Below are 21,870 nucleotides of genomic sequence, written 5' to 3'. Positions count from 1 at the left end.
ATTTAAAAAATCAACTACATATATAATTTTTATTATAATTATTAATATACGTGGATGTACTTATATACATGTATATATATATGTATTGTATAGTTGTATAATTACATAGAGACTATGCAACAAATTAGCAAAATGAGTAAAATTGGTGAATATGGTTAAATGGTATATGAAAGTTTTCCACATTATATTTGCAACATTTCTGTAAATTTGAAATTGTTCCAAAATAAAACCAAAGTGATATGATACAAAAGAAGTTTGATTCAGAAGGCTCCGGACATGGTGAAAAGAGAGAGTCCCGCTGTGAGTGGTGGAGTGGGGGAAAAAGTTGGTAAAGAAATGTCTGACTCATGATTTTTAAAGGTGAAAAGTCCAAATCAAATACAGAAAGGATTGGGACTGGGTGTAGTGGCGCACACCTGTAATCTCAACACTTTTGGAGGCCAAGGCTGGAGGATCACTTGAGCTCTGGAGTTTGAGACCAGCGTGGACAACATAGCGAGACCTCATCTCCACTAAAAATAAAAACTATTAGCTGGGTGTGGTGAGACATGTCTGTAGTCTCAGCTACTCGGGAGGCTGCAGATCACTTGAGTAACGGAGATCAAGACCGCAATGGGCTATGACTGCATCACTGCACTCCAGCTTGGGCAATAAGAGCACAAAAAAGAAAAAAATAATAAAAACAGAGAGAGAGAGAGAGAGAGAGAGGGAGAGAAAGGACTGGGACTGAAGGCAGAGTTGAGAAAACTCTGGCGATATGATTTTATAATTTATGACTATAAAAAATACTAGCTCTGTATCTTTGCTGTTCCATCATAATAAAACAAGAACAGTGATGAGAAAGTATTTTCCATTAACCTTGAGAGCAGGGCTACATTGTAATCAAATATCTATACATTTGTGTATTTTATGTGGAAATATTTAATATTTTCTTTGAATCCTCTTCATCATATAGTACAAAAACAATCTGAATGAGAAAGCTGCCAATTTGTCAAAAAGCATACTTCCATTGCAAAGGCAAAACCAATGATTACCTTCTTCAGTTTGGTGGATAATTAATAGCAACATCAGCTATACTGATCGGGTGCCAGTTCTTCCCTGGAAACTCTGCTAAGCATGTTTTGCACGACACTATGTGTAGTTCTCATAACAACCCTCTGACATAGGGTACATTATTAAATTAATGTTATGCCTGAACAAACAGGCATTAGAAGACATTCGGTACTCCTCCCTTCAGGTCACCCGTCTAGTCTTTGGTACGAGTGTGATTCCAACACGAGCAGCTGTTGACAAAAACCACTGCTCTTGACCACATCCATAAAAAGATGGAGAAGCTAAATCTCAGGGAATACCGACAAGTTTGCCAGACTCTTTACATAAACTGAATATTTATTATTAAACACTCGTGAAGTAGTTGTATTCCTGTTTTGTAGATGAGAAAACAGAAACAGAATTTAATAACTTGCCTGAAATAACAAAAGGCTGAATTGGATTTACTCTCTTAACAGTCTGGTTCCAAAGCTCATGGGAATTCTTGATCTGCCTGTTTTCCAATCACTTTTCAGAAAAACGTGCTTTTTAACTGGCATCCTTCATCCAGGATTTTAATTTCCCCCAGGGGTTTCCAAATTGAATCTGGTATCAGAGCACGGAACTATGACATTGCTTAACTGGTCGTCTACTGCTGAGAGAAGGGCTCTGCAGGTACAAGTGGGTAATGTTTTATATATATATAACATTTATATATATAACATATATATATATAACATATATATATATAGTTTCAGTTTAAAAAAAAAATCGTGGGCTCTTTTGCAGAAGCTTATTTAGAAGCAAGAAAATGTAATTCTGCTCATCACTTACCACCCCATGAAATACAGTGATAGCGCAAAGACAGACTTGACAAATAGTGCCATGCTGGTCTCTTTTCTTTTAATGATATCTCAATTGAATTTTCTCAGTGAGCAAATTAAAAGAGGATTTGCTAAGTGCCAATGCCTCTGACTCCTTGTGGGATTAAAAAACCCAGCTGAACTCTTTGTGCCTCTATGTGGATCAATGCTTGGGAGATTTTGCAAAGGTAACTGACCTCACAAGGCTTTTGATAAGTTGCAGGACAGGATCCAGTACAGCTGGTTCCTCTATAGATATACTGGCTCCTGCAGTTTTTGCTCACAGGAGTAAAGCATTTTTTTAAAGTGAAGTTAGCAGCAATGACTCAAAGGCTCCCCAGCAACAATTATGCTGAGTAAGATGGTGATATTTTCTCATCATCATTTCAATTACAATTCTTCCCTCTCACTCCCACGATCCCAGCTCCACAATGAACTTGGTACTTTGGCTCTGAGTTATAAAGGTTAGTTGCAAAGGGAGTATGTCCTTTGTCTTTTGTCATAATATGGGCTCATTCTTGAAGTCACTCAGTCTGTTCAAGTTCATACAAAGCCAGAAATGGAACTCCTGTGTTCAATCCCCTGAATTTCTTTGCTTCACTCTGGAAAGTATTCCCTTCTTAGTAGAGAGGATAAAACAATCCAGTCATTAGCCAATAAAACTAAGCTTATTATTCCTTCTGAACAAATTTTGCTAATATGCATGGGTATGACTACGCTGAGCCCAGACACATTAGCAAATATATGTGGTTATTGATACTGCGGTTATTCTACTTGGCTGGATCCCCTATGATCCAGCAATAAAGAGGTAATGCCTACTTAGGATTCAAGTACCTGCTCCAGTGCAAACCCAGCATTTGTTTTCTTTTTCTTTTTTCTTTTTTTTTTCGAGACGGAGTCTTGCTCTGTCCCCCAGGCTGGAGAGCAGTGGTACCATCTCCGCTCACTGCAAGCTCCGCCTCCTGGGTTCACGCCATTCTCCTGCCTCAGTCTCCCAAGTAGCTGGGACTACAGGTGCCCGCCACCACGACCGCCCGGCTAATTTTGTTTTTGTATTTTTAGTAGAGACGGGGTTTCACCATGTTAGCCGGGATGGTCTCGATCTCCTGACCTGAAGTGTTAGGATTACAGGCGTGAGCCACCGCGCCTGGCCTCATTTGTTTTCTTGATGGGTATTCATGACATACTGGCTGTTAAATACTTTGAACATATCACTCTTTTCTCTGCCACACCTTCTGTATAACCTATGCTGACTGATCGTTTGTCTAAAGCCAGTTTTACCTTTTGACTTTAAGAGCCTCAAAGGACACATAATAAGCTCATATATTTTTGACATCTCGAGCTTAGGACAGTTTCATGAAATATATGCATTGCTCATTAGACATTTTAAAGTTTGTCAGTAGTATCTTTTTTGACAAAGAAATTAGAGTTGTTTTTTGAATGCCTGTTCTGTGTCAGGCACTATTCTAGGCACTTTAAAAATGTGAATCCTCAAACATCCTCCATGAAGTAGGTGCAAATGCTGTTCTCACTTTTCAGATGAAAAAACTGCTGTTCACCATGGTTAAGGAAAATGCCTATATTCCCACTGTTAATAAGAGGCTAGGCTTGGAGTCAAAGCCAGGCACTTCCATTTCACAGCCCTCACTGACATCTGTGTTCCACCGCAAAAATATTGGAAAACAGTAAGAGTATGTCACTAAGTATTTATTTAGGAAGGATTTATACATAATATTCTGGTTAGAAGGGGAAGGCTTGAAGTTGATCTCACAATAAGGCTTACTATTTTTACTCAGTTGTTGTATTTATTTGGGTTGATTTTGTGGGAGGGGGAGATTTAATCTCCTCCCCCCAAAATATCTCTTGCTGCAGCTATAAGTTTTGCAGTGGTATTTGTTTTCACAAGTCAAAAATAATCAGAGAATCTTAGCATTTAATGTGTTTTAAAGCTACAGTCAGCCCTCCATATCCTTGGGTTCCCCATCCACAGATTCAACCAACTGCAGTTTAAAAATATTCAGAAAAAAAAATGCAGATAAAAACAATACATTATAACAACTATTTCAGAGTATTTATATTGTGTTAGGTATTATAAATAATCTAGAGATGATTTAAAGTATAAGAGAGGATGTGTGTAGGTTGTACTCAAATACTACGCAATCTTATTTATATAAGGGGTGTGAGTATCCACAGACTATGGTATCTGCAGGGTAAGGGGGTCTGGAACTAATCCCCTAAGGATACTGAGGGGTGACTGTAATTTATTCTAACTTCTAGCTAGTCCAAATCACACACCTAACTTCCTTTTACAGTACTACAACTGGACCACTATCAGCGCAGTAATAAAATGTATTGAAATATTTGAACAGTATGTCAAGTTTTATGTGTGTGTGTGCGTGTATATATATATATGTATATATGAATATATGAGTATTCTTGACACATATATAAGTCAAGTAATGATGCTGTTTGGTTCATAACATTTTGCTTTAAATATTCACAACTATCCTAACTATGTGATAGTTATTATGCTTGGCCCCATTTTATATATGCCGAAATAGGCTTAGAAGTGTGCAACTTGCCCAAGTTCACAAAACTAAGCAGAACAGCTATAATTCAAACTGAAATAGTCTGAATCCAGACTCTGTGCATTAATGACTAGATCAGTGGTTCTCAAAGCATAATCAATGGAACACTAGGGTTCCCCTAGATCCTCTTAGGGAGCTCGTGAGATTAAAACAATATTTATAATGATACTAAGATATTCTTTGCCTTTTTCATTGCGTTGATATTCTCAATGATGGTATAAAGCAGTGGTGGGTAAAACTGATGGTGCCTTAGCAGAAATCAAGATAAGAACACAAACTATATTAGCAGTCTCTATTTCAAATCCATACACTGGTAGCAAAAACAATGCCTTTTTAACTGCCGCGACGAAGCAGCAGTTAATCAAATCAAAATGTCAATTTGATTAAAGTTTGACCTTTGAATATACATCTTTTTTTAAGTATTCTGTGTGATGAAATGTAAAAGAAGTGCTTTTTCTATATAAGGAAGTACAAAGATATTTTTCTTAGAAAAACGCAGTTGTACAGTTGATTTGTCACATGGACTAGTTTCTGTTTTTTATGGAACACAATTTTTATTTGATGAAATAATTGATATAGCAAGTATAGTTTTTCAGAAATGGCTACTGTCATTTTCTCAGAAAATAACAAAGTGAGCCTATTGCTTAAAAAATGGACATTATTTATCACTATGATAAAATGTGATCTTTCAAAGCAAAAATAAGAATTTTGGAAGACTTGTATTCACCACAGTGAACTGGGCAGTTTCCCAATATGTAAAAAAAAAAAAAAAAAATCTGCTTAGATGAGTGACAGACAACATTAATAAATGTGATTTTTAATACTGTATAATAAAATCTATCAATATTTAAATCTGTATAACTCAGTGAACCAATATTTTCCAAATGACTAATATATGATGTTATAAAATCAGGCATGAGTAAAAGATCAAAATGCAAGCTAGGGTAATGCCTTGTGATGTAACACAGTGGTCCCCAACCTTTGTGGTATCAGGGACCAGTTTCACGGAAGACAATTTTTCCACAGATCTGGGAGGTAGTGGTGGTAGTAGTGGTTTCAGGATGATTCAAGCACATTATACTTACTGTGCATTTTATTTCTATTATTATTACATTGTAATATATAATGAAATAATTATACAATTCACCATAATGTAGAATCAGTGGGCTTGTTTTCCTACCACTAGACAGACCCATCTGGGGGTGATGGGAGACAGTGACAGATAATCAAGCATTAGATTCTCGTAAGGAGCATGGAGTCAGAACCTAGATTCCTGGTATGCACAGTTCACAGTAGGGTTGGCTCTCCTTTGAGAATCTAATGCCCCTGCTGGTCCGACAGGAGGCAGAGCTCAGGCTGTAATGTGAGCGAGGGGAAGTGGCTGTAAATACTGATGAAGCTTTGCTCTGCTTGCTTGCTTGCTGCTCACCTCCTGCTGTGCAGCCCAATTTCTAACAGGCCACCAACTGGTATAGGTCTATGGCCCAGGGGTTGGGGGTGCCTGATGTAAAAGATATGAGAATCTCATTGGTATGTTTTCATATTTGACACTGCAATTAACCTTTTAAAAACATCCACTTGTTGGCAGGATGCGGTGGCTCACGCCTGTAATCCCAGAACTTTGGGAGGCCAAGACTGGCGGATCACAAGGTCAGGAGACCCAGCCCATCCTGGCTAACATGGTGTAACCCCGTCTCTACTAAAAACACAAAAACTTAGCAGGGTGTGGTGGCGGCTGCCTGTAGTCCCAGCTACTTGGGAGGCTGAGGCAGGAGAATGGTGTGAACCTGGGAGGCGGAGCTTGCAGTGAGCCAAGATAGTACCACTGCACTCCAGCCTGGGTGACAGAGCGAGACTCCATTTCAAAAACAAAACAAAACAAATCAAAACAAAAAACAAAACAAAAACAAACACACACACAAAATAATCCACTCATTGAGTTTTCACATATCACATATCCACATTTAACTGAAAAGGCAATTAAAATATTGTCCTTCCCTTCAAATAACATACCTGTGTAATGGAAGACCATTTTCAGCATCTCAAATAAAAAACATATCTGAACTGACTTAATGAGAATATATGAGAATTCAGGTCTCTTCTATTAAACCAGACATCTGTAAAATAATGCCACTCTTCCCACTACACTTTATTGAAAATAAGTATTTTCATAAACTATGTTATTTATGTTAAGATGTAATAGAATTGCTATTATTATTTTAAACTAAATAACTTTTTAATTTTTTTAATTATTATTATACTTTAAGTTCTATGGTACATGTGCATATTGTGCAGGTTTGTTACATATGTATATTTGTGCCATGTTGCTGTGCTGCACCCATCAACTCGTCATTTACATCAGGTATAACTCTCAGTGCAATCTCTCCCCCCTCCCACCTCCCCATGATAGGCCCCGGTGTGTGATGTTCCCCTTCCCGAGTCCAAGTGATCTCATTGTTCAGTTCCCACCTATGAGTGAGAACTTGCGGTGTTTGGTTTTCTGTTCTTGTGATAGTTTGCTAAGAATGATGGTTTCCAGCTGCATCCATGTCCCTACAAAGGACACAAACTCATCCTTTTTGATGGCTGCATAGTATTCCATGGTGTATATGTGCCACATTTTCTTAATCCAGTCTGTCACTGATGGACATTTGGGTTGATTCCAAGTCTTTGCTATTGTGAATAGTGCCACAATAGACATACGTGTGCATGTGTCTTTATAGCAGCATGATTTATAATCCTTTGGGTATATACCCAGTAATGGGATGGCTGGGTCATATGGTACATCTAGTTTTAGATCCTTGAGGAATTGCCATACTGTTTTCCATAATGGTTGAACTAGTTTACAATCCCACCAACAGTGTAAAAGTGTTCCTATTTCTCCACATCCTCTCCAGCACCTGTTGTTTCCTGACTTTCTTACTTTCATTTTATTGACTGATATAACAAAAGCATAAACAAAAGGTTTTTTTTTTTTTTTGGATTCTCAGTAATTTTCTGAGAACATAAAGGGCAGGTTCCTAACATCAGCCATTCTGAGAACTGTTATATTTTCCTGACCCTTATCAGACAGATTTTTATCTGTTTGGCTGACTATATCCAGTGATGCAGAATTCACTACCTCTTAAGAAACTTCATTACATTTTTAGAACCAATGAAATTATATCGTTTGATTTTTCCGCATTGGTCTTGGTAACATGCTCTGAAGTCACAAAAAGGAAAGCTAATTCCTCTTTTTCAAGACAGACGTTAAGAACTATAAGATTGCTACAATATTAATTTAAAATTAAACTATGGGTCTAATTATTAGTATTCTCATTTAATATTTATTTCTGCATCTTTCTCATAACAATATTGAGCAATTTTGTCAAATGTCTCTCTGAAATCCTGACACACCATAGAAACCCTTTTATCCTGATCTGCCAGTACAGACAAGAACTTTAGATAAGAAGAATATGAAGTAAGTTTGTCATTATGTTTTCCTTAGAGAAGCCTTCTTGACTGCTGGAAATTACAATTTTCTTTCCTAACTGCTCACAAACGATCCATGACAAAACTTGAATGAAATTTAACACACTTACTAGAGAACTATGGCAACTAAAATAAACTAATAATTTTAGTTGACAAAGTATTTATGAATACAAGTTATTTTTTGTGTATCTTCATTGCTTTTGTATATTTCATTTCACTTCATGTGCTGCAGTTGTATTGCAGCATCATCTTAAATGGGCTATTGAGGGAAATACTGACTTTGGAGGTATCTTTTGTTCTACTTTCATTGAACTGTGCGATATTGGGCACATAAATTTTTTTTCTGATTTTAATTTTGCTTCATTATCAAATAAATGAACTTCAGTTAGATGATCTTAGAAGACCCTATGAAATTTATATTTGAACTGGTCCATACATAATATAGAATATATTTATGCTAATTTAAAAATTAAGAAAATTTCCAGATGAGTTATTGCTCTGTTCATTTTTTAAAAGAACAACCGCTGAAATCATCTGCTTATAACAAAAAAGAAAATTAAAAATAAACGTTTTAATGACAGGACACCTGCATTGAAACTTTTTAGGCAATCCTTTGATTGCTTTTTCACTTCCTTTTTGGCACAGGAGACACAGTTAAAAATTTCAAGTTTGAATGTTTTTATCCCCTTCAGGTACTTTCTCAGTATTATTCCTATCTTTTTTTTTTTTTCCTTTTGACATGTAATATTTCTATTGTGAATATCAGGCAGTAAAACATAGTGTTACACAAGTCACCAGAGACAAAAAGATAGAAAGTAATGACTTTACATCTTGGTTCATTTAACAGTGAACTCCATGACAAGGAAGTGATACTAGAAACTTAGAGAGCAACAGTGAGACAATGTAAAAGCATCATAAGAACATAACAATTTGAGGATGACAGGTAGGAAGTCTTTGCACAAGCTGAAGAAGAAAGCTCAAAGTGATCTCAACAGCAAGAAACAATGAACCTTGGCAGATTATAAAAGCTATTATCCCCTTGTCATGAATAACAGGATCGTGATGGGGCATACTACTGTTACTTTTGGCTCCTTTTTGCTTTGACACATTGGGATGTATTACTATTATTATTAGTAGTAGTATTTTTAGGAGTTCAATGTGTAGTGGAGTATTACTCATTTTTTTTTTTGAAAACTATTGATTTGCCATCCACACACTTTGGCATGACACTTTGTATTTCAGAATTATGAAATCTTACCACTATCCAGGTGAGGTTCTTCTTTCATAAAATTCATGAGTGCACCATGGAGCATTACTCAAATCCAAACAAATCCAAATAAATCACTCTTCCCTCAGCATTTCTATTACCTAAAAGTGAGGTGCAACATGATATCTGTGGCCAACTGGCAATTCAGATATTCCCCTGATGGAGAGTTGGCAATACTGTACCTAGAAGTGTAAACACTGACTGAACTGTAGCGAATGAGGGATGTGAAAGAAGTAGGAGCTTCACTCTGCTAGAGATGTGTTAATTTGCAGTTAACGTAGGGTGAGGGTGATCCTTTCAGAATTTCTTGCTTGGAGGTTCACAATTTAGACTTGGACCTTGCTCTTACACATAGTTGAAAACCCTGGTGATGTATGTTATGTAATTTCCCCTACTGCCAGAAGTTCATCCAAATTGAGTTTTTCCCTCATTTGCATCTCTCTAAATTCTCATCCCAGAGAAAGCAAAAATTACATATTATGGCAACTAAATTTTCTACCTAATAATTACAAGTAATCTTTTGAAGCCAAAATATTAAGTCTTTTATCCCAACTTGGATGGACTTTTTCCTTTACTCTCAGTTTTTTTCTTTACTCTCTCTTTAAGATTTCTCTCTCTATTATACATTTTTACTATTTAATCAGCCTTTTTCCCCAATGACCTTTAACTCTTAAGCATCTTGTCCCTCCACAATTTCTCTAACCATTGTCCCCTCCACAATTTCTCTAATATAATCAACAGGACCAGAAACCTAGCTGAACAATAAAACGTGACTTCTTTAATAGAGACCTGTGGCAAAAATGGCCAGAGGTGAAATTCAGAGTGGCCTAATATAGAAAATACCTATGATTTGGAAGTCTTTGTTGATGTAATTCTAACATTTCTCGAAAACATTCTAGAAACAACAACTTAATGTGTGTTTTTGAGAACTGAGTATTTTTTTTCTCTTGAATGTCAATGTTATATAAGCAGGTACACTAGGAATCAGAGTAACCAAGTGTGACTTTGCAGTGTGTGCCCAGCAAATATGTTTCTAAAAAATAAACCATGATGCATTGTCTGGTTTTGGGTCTTTGTGTCTGCAGAGCTATGTCATCCCAGAGGGAATACCTGGTTCTTATTCATATAAAACTGCTTAAACAGGCTAGGGTACTCCTGCTAGGATATACAACAACTAATGATGCATTATGAACAACTGCTTACTAGATAGCTTCACTTAGCTACCTAATGGGCATCTCCAACAACATAGCTAAATTACCATGAAAATGGTGCTATTTTCCACCCATTTGATCAAGCAAGGATCCTACGAGATATCTTTCATCCTTTTCTTTTTCTTTCTAATCACGTCTAATCTATCAAAAGAGCTGGCAGTTCTAACTTCAAAACATATTTCCAAACTTTTTTCCCTTGATGTCTATTGCTACCTAATTTTAGACACCATATGCGTTTCTTAAATGTTTTTATATGTAAGAAAAATGACTAAAGAGCATCATATGTTGCTTCTTATCTTTTTTCTTACATATAAAAATGTAATTCACCCAGCAGGTAGAATTATATTACAACTCAGCTTTTAAAAATCTTAGGAGGCATCTCACAAATACCAAACCATTGGTCTGCAAGGCCCCTCCATCAACTGGACCCAGCCTATATATCCAAATTCATTTTTTTGTAACCTTTCTTTATCCCTGCTTTGATTTGTACAACATACTGAATTTCTTGCCCAAAGAACACTGACTTAATCAAATCAAAGTCTACTCTGAGTATTAGCTATTTTTTGAAATAGGATAGGAAGTCTAAGCAAACTCCACTTTTAAAATTAATTTATTACATAGTTCCACTGTTCATGAGATTTCCACAATAGGAATAATATCCTTTGTGTTCATGATTCTGAAGTGTTCTTTGAAAATACAGGCAATGATGGTTGTTACAACAAAATAAAATAATTTGTAGTTACCAAATGAAATTTGTTTTCTTTATGTTAATGAGCATCGGGCATTAGGCAGATAAGAGAGGAATGGCTGTGCGGCTGGGTAGCAAACTTTACTTACTCTACACATGTGCTGACAATGGACCCTAATCTTCTCTGCTCTTGTCCCAGGCATGGTCCTAGCCCAGCAATTCTCTTTGTGATTCTAGCTATTTTCAGGTTTTTCAGTGCCTTCAAGAAAAATAAAACTAATGAGAAAAAAATTGTCAAGATTTTAGAAATACTCACTGATAGTTCTTATCTGTGGGCAAATATCAAGGAGCTAAAATCAACAGATACGTGATGTGCTTTTGGAAGGAGAGGAAGTAATTATGCCTGACAAGCAAAAGATGATTGATGGTACTATTCCCTGGATAGATATGACCTGTAGTAGAGGTTGGCCATATCTGTCAGTCATTTTACCTTTCTATAAAGAAATACCCAAGGCTGGGTAATTTATAAAGGAAAGAGGTTTATTTGGCTCATGGTTCTGCAGACTGTACATGAAGCATGGTGCCAGCATCGCTTCTGGTGCATGCCTCAGGAAGCTTACACTTATGACAAATGGCAGAGGGGGAACAGGTTTGTCACATGGTCAGAGACAGAACAAAAGAGGAGAGGGGGTACCAGGCTTTTTCAAAGACCAGCTCTCCTGTAAATGAATAGAGCGATAACCCACTAGTTACTGTGAGTACAGCACCAAACTATTCATGAGGGATCTGTCCCTGTGAGCCAAACATATGCCACTAGGCCCCATCTCAAACACTGGAGATCAAACTTTTTTTCAACATTGGAAAGAATAAATATCCAAACCATATCACCACAAGTGGGCTATATAGTGTAGTGTTAGGCCTGCTGAGTTGCAGAGGCTTATGGTATATACATAAGTGAAGATATGCAACATAAAATTTTGATGTCAGGGTCTAGTTCTGCAATGATATCTGTGTGGATAATACAGATTTGTGAAATATGAGAATATTAAGGATAGTTAAAAAAGTGTAAGTCGAACAAATCAATAAATAAAAGAGTATACACTGTGAGAAGAAAAATAAGAGAAATAAGAGATGAGGATACAAATGGAACTCCAGGGATTACCATTACCTAAAATATGAGTGAAGAGAAGGAAAACAAGAGACAGTAAAGGAACATAACCACAGGAGAATGATGAGATGATGAGAGAGGCACTTCCAAAGCCAAAGGAAGAGAAAGTTTCCTGAGTTAGAGAGTAGTCAAAGATGCCAAGTTCTGCAGAGACGTCAAATGAGAAGATGACTCAAAAGCTCCTTGGAGTGCGTAAGTGATCTTTGTCAGAGCTCTTCCAGAGGATTAATATGGACAGAAATCAGATTGTCAATAAGGTGAAGAGTGACAGAAAGGTACGCAATGACTTCAAAAAAAAAGTTAGTTGTGAAGAAAAGGCATTAGTTTGGGTTACATCTAGAGATGGGCAAAGGGTCAATAAAGTAGTATTTTGTTTGTTTGTTTTTGTCTTTGTTTTTCATCAGGTAAAAGGAAGCAAGGTAAGATTCTGAAAAAAAATGAACAAGGAATTACGTGTAGGTCTGTAGTATGTAGAATGAGGAGGGCCTTCCAGATGAGAACAGGGAGGGCTGTTTCACTGTCACTAATGGTTATAAAGATTTACTAAGATGCACTAATTGTGAGATGTATATTAATATACAAACTTGCAGTTATTCACCATGAAGAAGACTTTTTAAGGTTTCTTACATCCTTACTACCCCTAACACAGGTTGGAGTAGGTGTTTCTTTGAGCTCTCCAAATAATCCGAATAAATATTGACTTATTTTTTCATTAAACCATCATGACTACTTTGAGAACATTACTCCTACCATCATAGCTGGGCATATAGAAAGTTGACTGAAATAACTGATGAATTAATGATAAGGTACACTGCAGAAAAGAGAATGTGAAAACCAGATTCAGGTTTTCTGAATTCAAGTTTCAATAAATTCTGAATTTATTGTTATTGTAAGAAACTAATTCTGAACCTAGTATTTGATACAAAGAAATTTTAAACAAATACATATATATCTATTTTAAATATTAAAATTGATCTGCATGTTCTGCACATGTATCCTAGAACTGAAAAAAAAAAGGACATTCTTCCACATAACCACAGTCTCACTCAAGAAATGTGACATTGGTGAAATATCATTATCTAATCTATAGATGTTAGAATTAAAAAACAGTCATAATAATGGCATTCTAATATACAGTTCTAAATCTGGGATCTAATGAAAATTCTCATACTGTAAAAAAAATTAAAATTGATACCCAAATTGACTGCATTTTATGGAGTTATACATCTTTGGGGTTTTATTTTGTTGTTTTCTCCATGCAATATAAGGGTTTTCCTCTTTGGAGATAGGAAAATGGATTACATAATTATTCAAAGTCCTGCTTAGGCCTATGACTCTATGATCTACTGATATGTCCTAATTCAACTGCTCTATGAACATACCAGTCACAAACTAGACATGCATTAAAGTTCTATCAGCTTTCTGTATCATCTTTTTGGATGACACTTTTGCTCCACTGACTAGCTCCCCAGGTCAAAATTCATCACCTGCTGCAATAGAGGATTTCAGTAACAAAGGATTGCAGAAATGCCATTATAGCAGCCACATGCAACGTACTGAGGAGAGATTTTTATACTTCTGTTGGATTTCTGGGGTTTTGTAATTTTCCCCAACAACCCAACCAAAGTGATTTGAAGAGATACTTAATATCTCCCTCCTTTCCTGCATCATCTATGTATGTATTAAATTCTTAAATGAGAGTACCAACGTGACATGAAGAATAAATGTGGTGACTCCAATCCCCCTCTCAGCTGGCAGGAGCTGCATCAATAAAATCACTCAAGATATTCAGAAATATGTGGAGTTTTCCATAGGAGACTGCAAATCGATGAACACACAGAACATGTCCTTGTCACCCCTGCTGCAGTGCCTTTTCTTCTTAGCCTGATGACACATCAATAAAGCTGTCTGAGTCTCTGGCTACTGTTACAGACTGTAAATGTCTCCTGGTATGAGTTTCGCTGAATAGGATTCCCTGCACACCTCGCTCACACCGTGTCTAGCCCCCCACCTCTGTAGAGATTTCAAACTCCTAAGCAGGGCACACTTAAATTGAGATGGAAACTTTGACAAAGGTATCCACATTTAAAAAAAATTAAATCCTACTGTGGACACTCTGTAATTTGCAGCATTTCCAAAATTATGTATTTCCAAAGTGATGGTAGAACTCTTTAAAAATGATTCCTAAAATAAATTATTTGTTGTTGTCTTAGCTCAAATATTAACGTGCAAAACCATTATTTAAAAACTAAGCCCTGCAAATTAAGTACCTAACACGTGGGTTCTGATCCACTCCTTTTTCTTAAGGGAACAACCGTCCCATAGGACGATGAAATAATAATTTAGTTAAGAATAAATCAAAAGTACTACATTTGCTACTCTATATTCAGATCAATATATTTTTTTAAAATCAAACATTGGCTAGAAACCTGCCATATGCTGGACACAATGTGAGTGAGAAAACACATGGCAACAAGCAATGAAAATACATCATGGCAAGTATCATTCATTTAGGTAAGCCTAAAGTTTTTGGGAAGCACAAAATAAGGAATACCCGAGTTTCCCTAGCAGAGCATGAAAGGCATTGGAAAAGAGATAACATTGGAACTGGTGCTTGAAAGATGAATAAGCATTTCCTGTGACAGAAGGGAGAAGGGAATCAAAGAGGACGCTATATGCAGACACATCCAGCATGAAAATAATGTTACCTTCATGGAAATGCAAGCAGCATAGAATGGCTGGAGAACAAGGGTAAAAAAGCATTAAGCTACGGAACAGAAAAGATAATGTTGTAAAAAATCGTGTATGCTAAAAAAAAAAATAAAAATAAAAAAAAATTATTCTGTAGGCTCATAGTTCCCATGCCTCGCTCATCATCAGAATAATTTGGTTGAGTATTTTAAAAGAATGGATTATTTCACTACAATTATAAAGATTCTAGTTAATAAGTGGGACTTGAGTTCCAGGAACTTATATTTTGAAAAACTCCAGACATGATTGTGATACTCATTAGAGTTAACAGTCATCCCATGTAGAGAAAGAAAAGTTTCTGAAAGGCTTACAGGAAGGGAGCGAATCTGTTATAGTTGATGTTTAATCATTATCAATTCTGTAGGTAAGTAAATAAGCAAAATGCCTATTAGAATAGAGGTCACAAATATGTGGCCTATAGATTGGTTTTACTGGATGTATACAGAATCAGTATACTCTCTCTGCATGTGCATGTGTGTGTATGTGTGTGCTTGTATATGTTTATTAATTAGTTACCTCTACTTCATAATGTAAAACTTTTACATAATCAAATTAGTTTCCTAGTTCCCTTGTGAAGTTGTGTCTTATGGCAACACTGGGCCTATTGATCGACATGGCAACAATTGGCTGGAGCACCCTATGGATTGCACATGCATCCTACTGGCTGCTCAACCCTCACTGTTGCCAGTTTTACTTTAACTTGCTTTACTCTTTCATCTCCCTGCCTGGCCAATATAGACATTTGAGATTGTAATGAATGGGTAGTGGATATTATATTTAAAATGGACAGTACTAATCTTGTCTATAATTTAGTAAGCCTACATTTGGCACAGAGAAGATAAGTTGAAATGTGCCAAAGTCCCATAGTGCATTGAGATGTTTATTTTGGAATTTTGAAAAAACAGTATATTGGAGAAATCAGGAAAATTAACATTTATTGAGCAATTACTCTGTACCAAGGACTATGCTAAAAGATTTAAATATATGCTATCACTTAATCAGCTTAGTAATCTAAAAGTAGAGAAAAATAAATTATATGAAAGACAGATATATTTTATTGCTAAATTTACAGTAGTTGGAATAGTACCTGGCACAAAGGAGGTGGCCAATCAGTATTTTTGACTGATTTAAAAAAGATAAATCACAATTGGTAATATTGACACTCTGAGGCGCTACAAAGATCACATAGGTATCACATTTTTAAACTAGAATTGACCTATCTCTTGGCCTTCAAAACCTGGGAGTCTCCAGTGTCCAGCATCGGTTTCCTCTTTTCAGTGAAGTGATTCTTCAGCAAAATGAATCATGTCTTAAGATTGAGCAGGAAGGAGACCATTGCCATAAATCAATTAAATTTCTAACCAAATCCTTTCGTGCAATATCTTGTTCTCTCTTTTTTCAGTCTACATAAACAAACATCTTATCTTCTAAAGACGTGCAAATAAGGGTGTTGGTGACAAGTGAAGTTGATAGGGAAACATGACAGAGTTCCAGACTATCAGGATCCCTGTGAGACCACATTTGAAAGTCTCCCAACATGGCATACTCTTCTCAGCCTGCCTTAAATCTGGTCTAATGTTTTGTCTGACAAGCTAAGAGGACTCCACATAATTAAAAAAAAAAAAAAAATCCACCCACAATGCAAATATCTGCTGAATTTTAATGCAACCCTTAGTTGACCCGAGATATTAATCAAATGAAATTAAATTTCTGGAAAAGACCTCGTTTATTGATGAGATGATTTAGCATAGCTTAGCTTGGCTACTCTTCACCTTGAACATGGATTAGGCAATGCCCTATTTGAATCTCATTCCAAAGTTCAACAATTTCAGGTCAATAGGCTCAGCTTTCTTCTGATGGTCTATGACATTTTTTTTTTGGTACCATTCAGGATTCCTAAAGAAACTGTAGATATTTATGTTACTGAGATAAAATTGTCCTTTACTAAACATGTGGTTACATTAAACAAGGGAGTCAGGCAACTGCCTAGATTTATTTAGAGAATATTTTTCCTCTTTATTTTAGTTTTTCCATAATCAGGCAGCATTTGTACAAATGCTTGGAAGGGCAGTGGAGATTTACCTTAATTCTTCTTTGAAATCCCTTTTTTGCATATCCTGAAGTTAAATATTAAAGACAAATAATGTAACAGTTGTGATCCAATAAACAATTTCAATGTAAGTAACAGACCTCTGATGGAGTCTCATGGAGTAAAGAGGACTATGCATGTAAGTAATACATAAACTTATATTGAGAAGTGACTAATTTGGTGGCCCCTACCTTGCCAATGGTTTTTTATTTTAATAAACATAAAGCCATTGTGTTAACATAGGTTGACACAGAGCTCTCCGAGTGTTGTTCTCAAATTACCCATCATCCATCTTGCCGTTGGATCCACATCCTTCTGTTGAGCAGCTCCTATTAAAATTAGAGCAAATCTCAATGGAAGCCAGGTTCCTAAGAAAAGGCCATGTTTCTGGGCAGTCATCAGACAGCATCATATGTCCCACACTTGTATCTATTTTTGCTACCAACTTTATCAGGAGCTTCTCATTACATGGTAGTTAGTGAGAAAGAGCTACAAATCACCACATTGAGGCCAGAATTACAAATAATGGCGTCGCATTTTTGGCATGCTGAACAATTTAACAATTTAGTAGTTTTGAGTAATAGCATGCCTTAATATTTCAGTGCATGGATAAGTGATTTATGTTCAAATAAGCCTCATGACCATCTACCATTACAGAAGAAAAGTAAAAAGTCAATATGCAATGTGTATGGCGGCCACATGGTAGTATGAAAAAATGTTCAGGATATGTATTAAGTGAAAAAAGCAGAAGATAAACCATATGTCTTTGATGAATATGCCTTTTAAAATATGCACAGAAAAACAAATGCAAGGCTGTACTTTAAAATATTCATTTGAAATGTTACATTGCAGTTATGTATAATGTATAGTGTTATGCATTATACATGTACAATAGTTATGTTACATTATAGTTTCGTATGTGTATAGTTATCATAGTTAAATATATTACTTCTCCAATGAAAACATTGAAAAGTGACAAATATAAAACAAAACAATATGCAAAAGATGACTATTTTGTCAATGAAATTGTAATTTTTAACATGAGAACTGTAAACTAAATAAAAGCACCATTATACCAGTTGAAAGGTAAAATACAGTTCTGAAAAATGTTTTCTTGATATTTCACTAATTTTTAAATATCATTTTTTCAAAGGGAGTAATCATAATTCAATGTAATGAAAGCAAAAAATGTCTATATGTAAAGTAAAGCAAGATCTGGGTTGAAGGCAAAAGGAAAACTACAAGACAGATATGGAGGCAGGTATGACTCTAATTCAAATAACATGCTAAATGCTAACAAGATAGTATTCATATAAAGAAAGGGAAGTAAAGGACATTCAGACTTTGACTCTTTTGGAAATGCTACATTCACAGATACCTTGGGGAATACAGCATGGAGGCTACAAGAAGGTTATTTGAGATCCATTTGAGATTATGTCAACCGACAGTGCTGAGGGATTGACAAGATAAAAAGGCACTTTTTTTTTTTCCATATCCAATTCCTCTGATATGCTTCACTAAATGCATAAAGACAGAGACAAAACACGAAGGTAAAATGTTTATACATTTTTAGGTTTGTGAATCGCTTCAAGGGGGAGAAGAGACATCATGAGGTCATCTGGTATGCCTTCACAAATACTTTAGAGTATTATTCCTTGTGCACAATTTGCAGTGCCCTTGGCAATCCAAATACATTTCTTTTCTTTTGCTGAAGACCAAGCAGGTCTGCGTAGCTCTGAGGAGTACCTTACATCAGGGTGTTTTATGTATGAGATTCCTAATTGAAAAGAGCCAATAGAATAAAGCTGAGCAGGATTGTTTAAAGAGTGAGAACTCCAAAGGTCACATTCCAAAGTCTAGTGAATAAAGAAAGAGTGTGCTTATGGGCAGAAAATGGGGACAAGTGTCAAGGACAAAGAGAAGATAAAATAGCCCAGTGGATAGAAAACAGGAAGTTTTCTTGGAGAGGTTATGGTTACAAAGAAGCATGAACACCCCATTGTTCACTTCTATTGTCAATAGGTCTGTGGTAGGTTGGCACATCAGACTAGCTAAAAAATACATTAGGGAGGGAACTTGTCACATTTAGCAATGTCCTCTTTTCAATGTCCTCAAGACTTACTCCCAGTGTCAGGCAGTTTCAAACTCATATCAAACAGTGTTACAAGCATCAAATTTAATGGCCCCTATATCTGTTGCTAGTTTTCATTATGACCTGCCTTCCATCTTTCCCGAACTTTTGCTATAACAAGACCATCTGTCTTTTTTTTTTTTTGGTTAGTAGGAAGTACATCAACATTATCAGCATCCATCTTTTTTCCTCTGCCCTGTCACACCACCATGCCAAAGACACACGAGAAAGGGTTAACACTTCTACAAAAATGCATGATTCCTAAAATAGGCTAAAGCAATAAAAATGCTACCATCTGACATATTAGATTGATTGCCTTAAATGTAAAAATTTACATATGTAACTATCTCTTTTCTTAGATGATATATTCTTTTAGAGAATGCTCTATGCTTTATTCAATTTCACTTCACCACGACCTACATAGCACAGTAATTGACTTATTGTAGGTAAACAATGAGTGAATGGATGAATGCCTCAGTGTTCATTCATATAAATTACCTTGTGTATTTCTTGACAAAATAAAGCAGAGGGGGGCACATGTTCTCAGGACCTCCTGAGGATGTGTCACAGAAAAAAAAATTAAATAGAGAATTAAATGTATGAATTTTGAAGCCCTGGAGTTGTACACTACCAATGGCTCCTATTAAAATCATGTGCCATTTTAACCATGCAATCCTGCCTATCATGGATGCTAAAAGATGGTTAGAAAACAGAAAAAAAAAGCTGGGAAAATCAGCTTAGTTCTTCACTTTTTCTGTTGTTGTTTTTAAAGCTTTCCTTATTATTATTATTATTATTACAGAATTCAAGATTCTATAGTCAGTCAGATAACATGAAACCACTTAAAATGAGTGTTAGAAATCTGGCTGGCACCCTCCTCCCCCGATGTGATGTTTGTATTTGTAGATTCACATGCACATCATATGCATACTGATATGGTCTGGACATTTATCCCCTCCAAATCTCATGTTGTAATGTAATCCCCAGTGCTGGAAGTGGGGCCTGGTGGGAGGTGTTTGAGGCATGGGGGCAGATACCTCATGAAGTACCCTCCCTTCAGTAACAAGTTCATGCAAGATCTGGTTGTTTGTAAAGGAGCCGCACCTGGCCGGTCACAGTGGTTCATGCCTATAATCCCAGCATTTTGGGAGGCCAAGGCGAGTGGATCATTTGAGATCAGGAGTTCAAGACCAGACTGAGCAACATGGTGAAACCCAGTCTCTACTAAAAATACAAAAATTAGCCGGGGGTGGTGGTACATGCCTGTAATTCCAGTTACTTGGGAGGCTGAGAGGAGAATTGCTTGAACCTGGGAGGTGGAGGTTACAGTGAGCTGAGATCACGCCACTGCACTCCAGCCTGGGTGACAGAGCGAGACTCCATCTCAAAAAAAAAAAAAAGCCACCCCTGGCACCTCTCACTCTTTGTCTTGCTCTCTCTCTTGCAATGTGACCTGCTGGTTTCCCTTTGCTCCTGCCATTATTGCAAGTTTCCTGAGGCCCTCACTAGAAGCAGATATTTGTACTATGTTTAGTGTACAGTCTGCAGAAGGATGAGCCAGATAAACTTTTTAAAATAAATTGCCCAGTCTCAAGTATTCCTTTATGGCAACACAAACAGACTAACACAGATACATTTCCTAGCTGAGAGAAAATCTGGTCCCTTCAGGTACAGAGTAGAGACTGGACTGTTGAAATTTCTTCGCTCCCTCCTTCCCTTTCTCCCTTCCTCCCTTCCTCTCTTCCTTCCTTCCTTCCTTCTCAGTTATTTAAAGTAAACTAGTCACACAATTTAATGTCTTAGCCAGAAAATTTTGAAAAACAATTAGAATAAGAATTTTCAACATATGTTTCACAAAAAATGCTTTACGCATTCTGCAAAATTCAGTGACGTTGCCATATTTGGTTTTTTTGCATCCATGAAAGCTATGACTAAGGTTGTCATTCATAATCCCAATTTGAGTTTACTTTTCTACTCAAACAGCTACATTCCTCTGATTGATTGAGTTTTAAATTAAGTAATTGCTGTAACATTTATTTTATAAGGAGATAGCTTTATAAATCACTAATCTAAAGCTAGTTAGTAACACAATTTGAGCTGGCTGTCAGAGTTGCAGAGTCTCACCTCAGTGCTATTGCAACCACATAATTAGGCCACTTCACAAAGTTAGGAATGCATCTCTCCTCTATTCATCTCTATTGGCCACTCCCCAATTAGCTATCATAATTCATTAGCATGCTTAACTTTCAAGCAGATGTCATTTGAAAAGAACACAGAGGACAGAGTCTCTAGTGATGACTAGGCCTTCATTTTCTTTATAATCTTGCAAATTTGTCTAGCTTAGTGTGTATTTCAGTTCTCCATCAGAATAATGGCAAATAGAAATATTGTCCCATGTAAAAACACAATAAAGGAGAAGGAGAAAGGAAAGGCAGAGAAAAAGGAGGGGGAAAAGTAGAAAGACCAAAAGAGAAAGACTAGGGAAAGAAAAAGCCTCAAGGATTAAATAACACTGGAAATTCTTTGTATTTTTCAATGTCTTATATTCAATGTTATCAAACCTACCTAACATGCACAATTCATATTTTCACAGTATTTAACATCCAAAATAGTG

Source organism: Macaca mulatta, chromosome 14, assembly GCF_049350105.2.
Source record: "Macaca mulatta isolate MMU2019108-1 chromosome 14, T2T-MMU8v2.0, whole genome shotgun sequence".
NCBI classification, from domain to species: Eukaryota; Metazoa; Chordata; class Mammalia; order Primates; family Cercopithecidae; genus Macaca; species Macaca mulatta.
Note: the sequence above shows the minus strand (reverse complement) of the source record.